Below are 13683 nucleotides of genomic sequence, written 5' to 3' on the forward strand. Positions count from 1 at the left end.
CTGATGTCAGCATATGCACATGGTGGGATGATGCTGCATGTGGTTGTGTTTAGGTATGGGGCACCAATTGTGAAGGTAGAAGGTAGATTTATTGGTCTTTTTTTTTAAAAAAATGGAGCCAATCCCAGCTATCATCGGGCAGAAGGCTGGGTACACCCTGGACAATTCGCCAGACCATCGCAGGGCTGACACATATAGACAGACAACCATACACGCTCACAGTCACACCTAAGGGCAATTTAGAGTCACCAATCAACCTGAGCTGCATGTCACGGGGAGAACATGCAAACTCCGCACAGAAGGGCCCCCGCCCAGACCGAACCAGGGACCCTCTTGCTGTGAGGCAACAGTGCTAACCACAAAGCCACCGTGCCGCCCTTCAATCACATGTCATCCATTGTATTCTCCTGCGACCAGACATTAGCCAGAAGGCTTGGTAGAGGAACAGCTCTCGGTCCAAGTCGGGTCAGCCTCGCCCTAATGCCGGCTCTCCTCCCTCTCATTGTCCAGCGCTTTTGGTTTCATTTCTCCCCTCTAGTCTGACTTGCCGCTTGACACATGCCACCGGTGGGGATCCTCTCATGGTCTGCTGCATTCAATCAAAAACCCGTACAGCTTTTCTCAATGTTGCTAAGTGCTTCTCTGTCGCAGAAAAGTTGTGCATCAGCAGAAGGGGTCATGGTGTCGAAAAAACAGTTGTGTACTCTTAAAGAAATGGCAATGTTTCTCCACATTTAGCTCGAAAACATGATTAAAAAGACTTTGTCAGATTTATGCTTTCATGAAAAAATATGTTCAAGATAACGTCACTGTCAAATAAAAATGTTTAAATCTAAATTTTAAATCTTAAATCTAAATGTTATATGTTCAATGTTATATGTTAAATATAATTGTTATATATTTTATTTAAATGTTGGATGTTAAATCTAAATGTTAAATCTTTATGTCACCATTCTAAATATTTAGCTAATTAGAAAATTCACACTGCAGCTTGGTGGAAGTACCAAAATATGGGCTCAGTGTATTGATGTTCTGTGTACATGTCGACTGACGGATTTTGGTTTTGAAATGATAAAATTAAAAGCCAGAAATAAGTTTTTAAACCATGCTTCATCTCTGCTTCACTCCTGGCCTATGTGAGAAACATTTGCCATAAGGAGAGCGTCCCGCACCTCTGGAGAGGAGACAGACTCGCTGTGGCAGCTGAATTCAGCCAGGGCTAAACTGCTATCACAGCGAGGGCTGTCACAACAGGCAACAGTACTGGGTCTAACCCTGGGAGCTGAGGTCTGTGCTGGCTGTAAGCTGCTACTACCGCTAACCAATTACAATTGTGGCAATGCTACGAGGGTTGAATTTATTTACTGATTTGTTTGTTAGTTAATAAGTGCCCGACAACGCCACCTAGGGGAATTTCACCCCCAGGAAATACATCAGAGGGAACCACCACTCTAATATTAACAAGGTCACCCAGGTTCGAGAGGCACCAGAGACTGAGGGATTCCAAAATAAGGTATCAAAAGAAAGTTTATTAACAATATGTCAAAGATTAAAAGGCTGAACAAATCTCAGTGATGATGCAAGCAATAATATAATAATAATAATAATGCGTGGCAAAATATTACACAATCCTCCCGGGCACCTTAACAGGTTGGTTGAGCTGCCAATAAAGTGCATGTGCTAGGTACAGGGCTGAGGGCTCACCAGGCGAGGATGACTGAGAGGGGAAGAAAGGTTCTGATGATATGCACCACACGTGAAGAAAAAGAGAAACCACACACCATCAAATGACACCCGGGTGCACTACTGTACAGGGAGTGAGGGGACCGCCACCGCAGGGATCAGTCACTCACCACACCAACCCAGCAGCTCCTGTCCAAGAGAGAGAAGCAGATATTAAGCAAGGCAAGAGGGCAAAAAAACCAAAACTAAACCAAAAATGCCCCGACACCACACTCTGCCAGGCCCAGGAGGTCACCACCAAGGTTGATTGTGCTTCAGTTGCCGCTCACACACAGTTAACCCAATAAACCAAACAAAAAAAAAAAAAAACTTATGCAAAAAAATAACTGAATGACTAAACACAAAATCTACAGAAAACAATGATCACAAAATCCATACACAATAAAAATGAATATCTAAGGACAATACCAAAAGAAACAATAATCAACCAATGATTGAAAAGTTAACTGGCGTGGATCAGTTCTCCTAGTACAGCTTTAAATCCTATGCTGCGTGTTACGTCCACATGATCCACACCACATACAGTGCAGGCAACACTCACGGATCATCTGGAGGGATTTACTCCAGGCGTGCGAGACCGCACGCACACGCCGAACACACAATTATATAAAAAGAAAAGAACAAAACGGAAAACAGTGGACACAAATGTAAAGAGTGGAGAGCTTGCTGCAGCGAATCCGCGACAGAGCAGGTAGACAGAACAGCAGCAGCAGCACAGCAGCCCACGTCAGAGGAGGAGCCACCTGCTGTGATACAGACTAAAATTAATACGTGAATTGCAATTAGATGGATTAAAACAATCACGCATACATACCCCTGAGTGAGGGCGCAGCGTCACAGGCAACAGGAGAGATAGCCACCAACCAACCACCTTTACAACTGCTAACAGCAAACAGAGACCAGAATCACACAACGTGCAGCCCGACAAAGCGCATGAGACACGCCAGACACAAACGAGCCAGCCTACCTGAGGGTTCCCAACGCGGTGCACGGATTATTGCGCACGGCTCCGAGGCCACGCACTCCCAACCCCCGGCCAGAGTACAGGCCAACTCTGCCGGAGAGCAGAAAGCGTATCAGACACGGCACCAATACAAGCCAGAGACGCAGTAATAGTGTCCGAGCCTACCTGGCAAAGTGAGCAGAGGAGACGCGCCGACCTACGTCTCAAGACAGCCACGTAGATCAAACTCTGCCACGCCAAACCACACTGCCGACACACACGCTCAGGTTTCCGGATTAGTTGGGAGGGCGCACATCTGAGGCGCAGCTCTCCCCCATATATAGCTTTGGCTGGCCTCGCCCAGTACGCTGGTGGAATTGGATGATTGCTCCCAGCCCAGTGTCACTCAATGGGCGGGGAGCAAAGGGGCGAGCCTACACAGCTATCCACCTGACCCAGCACATAACTAACATGAGTGGAGACGGGCTGTGCCGTCCTGCCACACAATCATCATCGTCATGTTTACACAACAGCACGGACTGTCAGGATGGCTAGGATTAAGCAACTAAGTCACAGACGGTTAAGTTTCGGCAAAAGAGGCACATGGTAAGATAAGGTAAGGTAAGGTAAGGTAAGGGATCTATGGGAAGCGATTTCCAGACTCCCACAAGAAAGTCAATTGTGGGCCAGTTTCTGGTGGCCGCGTTCCTAAGTGACCCTGCAAATGCGTTGTATGTCAACGCGCCAGGTATCATCTGGCTGTCCGCCAGCATTTAATAACAAAGCTACCAGTTTATCAAAGCACGTTCTCATTTGACACCGTTAAGGTGGCTTTTGACATCACACTCCACACATGTCATTTGACAAGCTGAAAAGACAGAGGCCATCTTGATTTCATATTCAAATCTTCTCTCAGTCGGTTATAAAGAAAAGGAATTATTGCAATATGTGTGACCCACCAAAATACTAACATGTGGGGCCATATGCATAAACCTTTGAGCAGATTCACAACTGTGAATAAATATTTCTGTCTGTGTCCATTTACAATCCGTTTAGCAGGTTTATTTCTCCATTCATATCCATTCCTTTCTATCTCTCTTGTGGCAGGAGTATAACATCGCGGTCTGATGAAACTTGGTAAAGTTTTCCTTTAAAGTGCCCCATTTTCATCCATTTTACATGCACATCATTATCTTTTATGAAGCCGTCAACCAGCCGGTTCAAAGCTTGTTTGAGACATTTACCAGCAAAGAGCCTGAAAGAGGCTCCAGGCCATGAAACCTTCACGCCGCCCCCATCCTCTTTTACACCCCATCATCCCGAACCTCTGATGTGAGGGCATCTATGGGCCTGTGAAGGGATGAAGTTACCACCGCCTCCTGTCTCCCCAGTTGCAGCCTCATCATCCAGGGAGAAACAACATAAGACAGGCTGGCAAGAAACCTCAGGGAAATATCAGAATCCAACCTGTGAGTGAAAAAAAGTGACGAGAAGTAAATGGCACAGAAAGAAAAAGGGAGAGAGAGGGAAGCTGATAAGAAGATGAAAAAGGTTCAAGGAGGAAGGAGAAGAAAAAAGGAGGATGGTAGAGAGGAGAGGTGAGCAGTGATGGCAAAGCATAAAAATTGCATTTTGATGGAGGCAAATTGATCAGCTCTGCAGTGGAGGCCTCAGGGCAGAGAGAAAGATTGAAACAGTCATGTCAGCACAGAGAGATTACTGCCACTTGTATGTCTGTGTGATGTGATGATTGCTCGCCATCACCTTCTTCAAGTTGTGCACAAGGATATTTGCACATGCAGTGTGACAGCCACTCTGCCCATCTTTGAGGTGAATGAACAGCCACACACACACACACACACACACACACACACACACACACACACACACACACACACACACACACACACACACTTCCATTGTCTGGATTTTCAGCCTGAAACACCATAAACATGTACTAACTGGATTATGGTCTCTAGTGGAAAAATACAGCCAGCACAGGTCTGAATTCAACAGATGGAAGAGTCAAAGTCACTCTGAGGACATTAGGGAACCCACTCTCAGCAGTCACTATTCCCTGCCTCACGTTCATCTTTCATCAGAAACAGTGTGAAGAAGAAAATACGGCTCTATGGCTGAGCCCACGTGAACTGGTTTCAATTTAAAAATACCACATGAGGTTTGATAAACAGCAGATTGCGTAGTCCATGTGAATATTTTATTGTTTGTCTGTGTTCTGCTGCCGGTTATGGCTCAAATTGGCTCCCGTCTGTCACATGCTGTCTCTGCTGCACCTCAACGCAGTTTGTTTTTGTAGATTCAAGCCAGGTTTACTTGAGCAGGTCTAAATGCAACAGTAGCTGACTGAAACAATTAGAATTTTAAGAAGAAGAAGAAGAAGAAGAAGGTACCCCCCTAAAAAATACTATTATTAGGGTGCCTGCCAGTACACAGAGTCTATTACTATTCGTTACGTCACACCCCCAAAGTGCCTGCACTGCGAAGCGCACACAAAACGCATATACTAGTACCCCCAGGCCATCCCACTGCTCTGGAGTTTGCCGTCGGTATCTATTATTCATCATACTTCTTTTTCAGATTCTTTTTCTTCAGGATTCGATTGCTATGTCTTTTTATAGTTTTGTCAAGCATTTTTCCCAAAAATCCCAAAAAACTGCCAAAAATTTCCCATTCAAAATAAATGGAGAGCCTCCAGAAATCAACTTAACAAGAGCTCCAGTTCCTGACTCTTTGAGGCCATAGAACATGGCCATACGTTCATGTAGAGAAATGATTCGGACTTTAAACAGTTCACCAGGCCGTGGACTGTGTTGACGTAAATGGAAATTTTGATAGTCTTTACGAATTCGCAGTTAACGTATTATGATGTTTTTCAGGAGAATTCAGATTTTACAATTGTTTCTTATGGAGTCAGAGATCAAAGCCAGTCTGTCGGTAGAGTGTAGAAGAGCCGAAAAATAATATCAAAATTTTCTGAACAAATTGGAGCTAGTCCCACAGCTAGCAGTCAATATACACAATCTGTATATCACTATGTAGGAAAACTTGTGGTGGTTTGAAAGCTGACAACCCAACACAGCTGGCTCGTGGGGCCTCAAAAGGAAGGGAGACAAAAAAATAAAACCCATTTACTCCAATACAAACTGAGATGAAACTTTTCTTTACACAGTGATATGGCCACTGTATCACACATTTTTCAGACAACTTAGATATCTGCATTTGTGACAACCTCCTTTCTCTTCCCATGGTAATATTTTGACTATTTGGTGAAACATTTGGCTGTAAAATTGAAGAGTTTGACAGGGACATTTCCTTCAAATTCAACTGCCTCCTTTCAGCTGACCTGAGAGGAGAGGGGGCAGGTGGGCCATTAATGGGCCATTAATTACCATGGCAACGGGCACTTACACACACACAGAGTGCCATCCTGTTGTGTAGTAGCTTAGCTTATTAGCAACCGCAGCTAAACGGTGGTATAACGACAGCGGTGCTGTCGGTTTTAATATTTACGTGATTATCAGATAATAGTATATCTATCTCTCTTTACACACACACACACACGCACATATACATACAACTCATCAGGGAATCATATCGTAATCTCGACTGGAGAAATCAAATTAACAGAATAGGAATGTGTTAATAAAAGGTGGTGCCTTGTAATATTGCCCTGTGTTTTATTACACAGCTCAACTTTAAAAAATACTATGTTCAGTACCTTTTAGTAACTGTCACTAGTGCTCCGCACTGCTCACTGATAACTGGTAGTTTGAATACAGACCGTAGACCGTACATACAGTCTCTGATACAGATATGGTAAGACGTCCATATTACAGGCTTTACAGCCAACAGCGTATGGATGTGTTGTAAAATGGTAAAAATGATGAATTGTGATTAAAAAAAGGATGAATTACAGGAAAAATATCCATTACTATGGCCGGTACGAAGCCTGTGCTGTGTCAGAAACTCTTAGAGTTACATGCGCATTTTCACAGTAGAGTCCCGCGGGTCCAATGCGCATTCATTTTATGTCTGGAGAAACACAGAACACAGAAATTCCAAATTTTGATTCGGAAAATAACACATTTTACATCTTTAGGACTTAATGTTTTTAATAATGGTTATAAAAAAATGCATTCTGAAAAGTCAACATGTCTCAAAAAAAATTATCCAGTGATTTAAGGAGGTCTCTTTCCCAATGTTAACAAATGGGGAAAAGTCTTTCTGGGTCAGTGTGCATCACGTGACGCTGTAGTTCCACTTTCGGCCACTATGTAAATTTTGCTTCAGAGGGTGGTGCACTTCCTGGGGGCTTGGTACGTGACTTTTCCAATGCAAAGATGCCATTTAGTGATGCCTGGTCCACTTGTCCACGAGTAATTAATGGTTAACTGACCGTTTATATTGCCATTGATGGGCCTTGTGGCCCCTCAGGTGGAAAGGGCCCTTAATCGGACCTTGTGGCCAATTAAAAATGCCATTTAGTAATTAAAGGTCCTCCTCTGGAGGGCCTAGAAGTGGACCATTCATTGACCCCTGTGGCCCCTCAGGTGGAGGGAGCTTTTAATTGGCCCTTGTGGCCAGTTAAAGATGCCAGGTAGTTATTAATGGCCATTAATTGGCCCTTGTGCCTTGTGGGCCTGTTTGAAAGTGTGGCCCCCCCTCCTCCTCACATACATTAGAGGCCCCTCAGCAGCAGGCACCCTTCAAAATTTCTGCTGAAATTTTCTAGTTATTATTATTTTTTAACTCAGCTGTTACATACTTTCTGATTGATAAGCTGCAATGTTAACGGTTTTGCTGTTGGTACTAAAGAAATAAAGAAAACATTTCCATTTTATTTGGGTTACGTAAACGTTATCTTTTACAGTTTGTATCTCACCAGATCAGTTTCTAATTTGCATTAAGATAAAGAGATTTATCTATGATGCATTTTCACTATTAACCCAGCTGTGATGACTATGGCGCATGTAGATACAGCAGCCAGTTGCTCCTCAAATCCTTGCTACTTTTGTTTTATATTTTTCTATTTTTTCGACTCCACTGCACCTTTTGCTGAAGCACAACTTTTCTACGATAGAGAAGCACCAACATCGGGGAAAGTTGTGTGGAATTTGGACGGAATGCAGCAGACCATGAAAGTATCCCCACCAACAGCTTACACCAAGCAGCCAGTCAGACCAGAGGGGAGAAACAAAACTGAAAACGCCGGATGAAGAGAGCGAGGAAAGCCGGTATCAGGGCGAGGCTGACTCGACTTGAATCGAAAGCTGTTCCTCTACCAAGCCTTCTTCTGGCTAATGTCTGGTCGCAGGAGAATTAAGTGAATGAGATGCGATTAAGGCTCACTTAGCAATGGGAAATCAAAGACTGCTCTGCGCACATCTTCTTGGTTAACCCCTAACATCCTGGATCAAGCTGTTGCACTAGATGGGTGGACCTTGTTGGGAGCCACAAGGACACACTCTAATGCAAATTCAAATGCACTGCAGGAATTCAATGATGCCATCAGCAGCAACATCATCAAGGAACTGGATGAAATTTTCATCGTACCTGCTGGTTTTAATCAACTTATCCTTCAACTCCAAAGATGTAGCAGGATCAAGGACAAATTAAATTTCATTTTTTAAACTTTGTTTTAAAATGATTAATAAATCTACGTGGTACATTGTTCCTTGAGGTGAACCTCTGTTTGCCTGACAGCCTGCTGTATGTTTAAGGGGCAGGACTTGGTCAGCTCTGCTACACACACACACACACACACACACACACACACACACACACACACTGCTTGTTTATCACTTTTCCTCTTTTCAGAAATGGTGTTTAGATGTAATTTAAACCACATAAACACATAAACACCCTCTAAATCACTGCAGCTGCCCAATCCACCAGCTTTTTTATATCCATCCAAACAAACTATACCAACCATCTATGGAAAGGAAATTCTGTAGCTTTAGCTAGCTAGCATTATTTTTTATTTGTCTTGATATAATTTTTATAAAAGTGTGTGAAAGTGAGAGTAATAGTTATCAGTGGTAGATACATGTGGTTATAATTCAACAGCAACACGAAGAAAAGTGTTTCTTTCTTGCTCCTAACATTGGAATCTAGTGGGGTGAATTCTTGTGGCTACATGTTGCCACGGATTTGTAAAGCAACACTGTACGTAAACTCTCTAATGCTGGCCTTAAGGCAAGGAAACATGCAAGTGATGGGTCATAAATGTAAACAATGTGTCAATGTAACAAGCTGTCAAAAACATCTGAGTAACTTCCAGGTTTAACTGTTGCAGACACTGAAGTATACTAGCTAAAAAGGCACAGTTTACAAATGATAGTAAGCTATATCATAGTTCAGTTATTGTTACATGTCTGTTTCTGACAATAGAGCTTCCAGAGCAGTGAGGACCCAGCAGGCTGTGTGCATGATTATCTCTGCAGCTGCTCCTGGAGGCCAGTGCCCAAATAGAGGGCAAGCCCAGGTACGGGAGCATCGCAGAGCTGCAAAATGAGGATGAGCAGGCTCTGACTGTACTGGTCTGGCATTTCTGACAAATGCCAGAAGAGTTAGCCCACCTTGCACCACCAGCAATATTAAAAAAACATGTAGGGAGAAAAAAACAGAGAGAAAGATCTGCCGACAGCAGCCCACTTGATGCTGGGATAGCCCATCTGATTGAGGGGTTAGACAGCCCAAAAATGTAAATAGTCTACCTATGTAAGGCAGTTGCAGCGTCTCTGGCCACTGTCACCTCCCCAAACTGCTTCAAGTGGATTGGTCTGTCCTGTATTGTCAGAGGTCAAGCAGGAGAGGTCAATCAGAAAGTAAGTAAAATCTATGGCAACAGAGTGGCATAATTTGAAGAAAAACACAATTAGAATGAAAAAGGAGCTCAAAGGTAGAGCACAGAAAGTTTGAGGGAAAAAAAGTACTTGAGGCATTAGCATCAAGCATTTTTTATTTGAAACTTTCAACATCCTGCAGTATTAACTGCAGTATTAACTGTAAGATATTGAAAATTTTAGACTTATTTAAAAGAAAAAAATGTTAGCATTGAAAATCTTCATTAGCAGCGGTAAAGACAACAATCTGCTGCTGGCACCTGAGGAAGAAAGAATGTTGACGACAGATGAAAGTCTAGCAGTGGGCCAATCCAGAGATAAAATGTCAGGGCCAAATTTTGCTCCTAAACTGACGCTGAGAGCCAGGGAGCAGACCCTCTTTGCCACGATGATCTGGGCTAAGTCCAGCAGCTGCAAGCCCAGCGCATCCACAATGAACAGGACTCTACAACTGCATCTACCATGTTAGCAGAGTGTCTTGTCAGATGCAATAGCATTGCATTGGGACATAAAAAAAGTAAAGCCAGGTATAACTTTTTTGCTAACAACTCTGTGATATTCACTGAATACAGCATACAACGTAGGTTTATACTCAAGTGTGAACCATGTCTGACAGATTTCATCTATAAACTGGGTTAAAAATACAACTGTTTTGTTCAAACTATTTGCTCTTAAGGCAAACAGTGTTTATAAGATTGCTGAGACCATGTGTCCTCAAAGCACAGGCTTACTGTAATCATGAATTATTCAATTTTTAAAGCTCGGAAGGCTACTGGATCAGAACTTAAGATGTGAAAGTAAAAGCATTCAACGCTAATGGGAGTCAAGTTCCAAGTACATCTTACCAGCCCATTCTCACTCCAGACTTGTGAAATAGCACCCCCCTGTCAGTGATTTCGGCATACCAGTGTGACGCCAAAAGCCATCTTCTGCGTCCAACTGGAACATGGCTGGACTGTGTCAGATGAGAACATGTTTGGACAGAATTGGTGGCATTGTTATCATACACTAGATGAAGGCCAGATGGCACCAGGCATGTCCATATGCAAAGTGCACGGGCGGCATCACTTGAAAACGCAGCTGGATGGAACCGGTCACGAGCACCTGAAATGCTGAAGGACAGCGTCAGGTAATAACACTACTGGGTACCACATAATAAAAGGAGCGCTTATGTTGTAGGTGGATGGGCCCCACAAACAACTGATTTTTTTGCAGGAGTTCGGAGTTCGCTTCCTGTGTGGATGTGTGTTTTTTTCTACACCTTTCTACACCATGTGCCTCTTTTGCCTAAACCTAACCTAATCTGTGACTCTTTTGCCTAATCCCAACCATCATGGGAGTCTGTGCTGTTGTGCGAACATAAGAAGCATGCTGCTTCATCCCACCATGTGCATTTGTTGACAGCACCATAATTGCATCCCAGAGCGTAAACAGCTGATGTAGAAGGACACCTAAAATGTCATAAGTAGACGCAGAAGTTCTCTGACAGAGTGGCACCATGTGATGAGTTCGGATAAGAACATGTTGGTTTTACAGAATTAAAGTTTCAGTAAAATCTCAAGTCCTTATTTTCGTTACTAAACTAAAGTCTTCATCTGGTGCAGACTCAGTGTGGGGCCAAATTTCATCTCCTTATAGCCAGAAACTTGACTGCTGTCTTTTTAGCTTTGCATTAGTACTGTGTTACAGACCTGTTGTGCTTGGGATAAAGGATGCAATATGATGCTGATGTTGTCAGGCAAATATTGCCATTTATTATTTAATGAACCAGTTAAAAAACAGATATACAAGAACACACACTCAAAATGTTTAACAAGGGGGAGCCAGTGAGGCAGAAACAAAGGAAAGGGCAGCAAGTGGGACTAAATAATAAAACAAAGAAAACAGAAACATTCTTCCTACTCTTAAAAAAAAATCTCCAAGGCCTTACTGCAGCTGAACAGCTAAAGAGACGAAACACACACTTAATTATCTATTCTATACTTGCACGACATACAAAAATACATTCTAGTGCCACCCATAAATTCTAGTGTGTCCAACAAAAACTAAGTGTGATGCAACTCCCAAATAAAAACTAAAAAATAACACCAACTAAATAAAAAAGAAGTCCTGCAACCACAAACCAAACATTCATTGAAAAAACACCAAAACAGCAGAATTACAGAGGCAAAGGGGCAAACTGTTCAAGCGAAAATTACAGTGCTGACTGGCCTTACTACAGAGTGGCTCATTTTTGGCACAATGACAGATGGGTGGTTCTTGTTGAAATTCACATAGAATAGAAAGGAGGGACCAACAGGACACAGGGCACAAGGTACAAGGTCGATTTATGTTATTTCTTAGTTTAAAAAATGAAATTAAAATTTGTCCTTGATCCTGCTACATCTTTGGAGCTGAAGGATGAATTGATCAATATCAACAGTTACTATGAAAACTCCACCCGGTTGTTGCTACTGATGGTATCATTCAGTTCCTGCAGTGCATTTTTTGAATTTGCATTGGAAGTCACCAAGGCGTGACCACAGGTGGGTGGTCCGGACGCAGAGCCTGAGTCACAGACACCTCTAACTAAATTATTGAGTTCAAGTCAAGTCAGTTTTATTTATATAGCCCATTATCACAAAACATGGTTTGCCTCAGAGGGCTTTACAGTGTACGACATCCCTCTGCCCTTAGACCCTCACATCACCCAAGGAAAAACTCCCCAAAAAGAACCCCTGTAACGGGGAAAAAAAAGAGGAAGAAACCTCAGGAAGAGCGGTAGAGGATAGTGAGGGATCCCTCTTCCAGGACGGACAGACGAGCAATAGATGTCGTAAATAACAAATGAAATACAATCATGGCAAAAAAGGAAAGAGAAAGAGGTGGGGGGGAGAGGCACGGCAATAATAGAAACAGATGTATGTCATATTACAATAATGGTAGGTGTGAAATTAGTAATTGCTCTCTATGATGATGTTGAGGGAGATGATAACAGTCTCATGCATATGTTGAAAGGGAGTTGTCCAAAGGCAAGATCACAGCATTGGCGCAACCAGGACCAGACCACAATCAGGGCGAGCGGGGGGCACAGTATCAGTACAGCCACAGCACGAGCACAACCAAAGGCAGGGTCGCAGTATCAGCACAGCTATCACCACGGTCAGGCACAGTCAAGGTTACGGCCAGGATCCAGGGAAACTAGGAAACAAGGGAGCAGGAACGCTCCCGAGAGGCAACAGGATTAGCGTAGTGCAGTTCAAAGGTAAAGTTTGAGTTGAGCCCCCAGTGTCAGTGTGCTTTTGAAAATATTAAAAGTTTGATCTCCACTGCTCTGGTTTTGGCCGCTCCTTGTCTGGGTGAGACTTTCCAGCTTCAGGCAGATGCCAGCAATGTGGGTGCTGGGGCTGTACTTTTGCAGATGGGTCCCAATGGTATCCATCACTCTGTCAGCTTTTTCTCAAGAAAGATAAACTCTCCCCAGTTGAATTATTCAATTGTGGAAAAAGAGGTGTTGGCTCTCATTTGGGCCTTGCAGCTTTTTGAGGTCTATGTAGGACGAGGCAAACCCCTAGTAGTTTACACAGAACACAGTCCTTAACATTTCTACAATCATTGCAAAATCCCAATCAGTATCTAATGCAGTGTTGTTTATTTCTTCAGCCATTCAACCTTGAGAATACACAACTTGCTAGTGAGTGTTGGACATTCCAGCTTCGCTTTGGGACATTTAAAGTACTCTTGTGGTTTCTCTGCTTACAACAAGGCCCTGAACAGCCACTGAGTTGGCTGATGCATCAGATCTCTGTGATTGAAAAATCTCAACACAACAATACATCTGAGACAAGTTCTTTCTAAGCAACTTGGAGTTGAGGAAAACATGTTTCTGACTCATCTGCATTTGCGTTTATCACCACCAACAACAACAACAACAACACGGGCTGGTTGTGTTCTTTCTGCCGTGTGAGTGAGCCCACTGTGCAGCTATAATTAGGCTGCCAGCCTGCTCCAAAAAACAGACCTAATGATTAAAGTAGGGCAGCCCACAGTGACAGAGCCCCTTGCAACCTGAAGCAATGCTCTCCGAAGCCCTTGTTGTTAATAATAACAACCCCAGGAACCCGCAACATTCATTTCCCAACAACATGTTCT

At 43.2% G+C, this 13683-nt stretch overlaps 1 long non-coding RNA gene across 1 annotated transcript; it reads right to left on the reverse strand.

The window, feature by feature from the left end:
• Positions 1–1575: 1575 nt before the first annotated feature.
• Positions 1576–2991, reverse strand: LOC148190477 (uncharacterized). The gene is made up of 3 exons (XR_015777525.1): positions 2873–2991; positions 2711–2797; positions 1576–2622 (listed from the first exon to the last, which is right to left on the reverse strand). It is a non-coding gene; the product is annotated as an uncharacterized LOC148190477 (long non-coding RNA).
• Between the last annotated feature and the right edge of the window lie 10692 nt (positions 2992–13683).

Source organism: Plectropomus leopardus, chromosome 1 (assembly GCF_026936395.1).
Source record: "Plectropomus leopardus strain MGB_pleo_1.0 chromosome 1, ASM2693639v1, whole genome shotgun sequence".
Lineage (NCBI taxonomy): Eukaryota > Metazoa > Chordata > Actinopteri > Perciformes > Serranidae > Plectropomus > Plectropomus leopardus.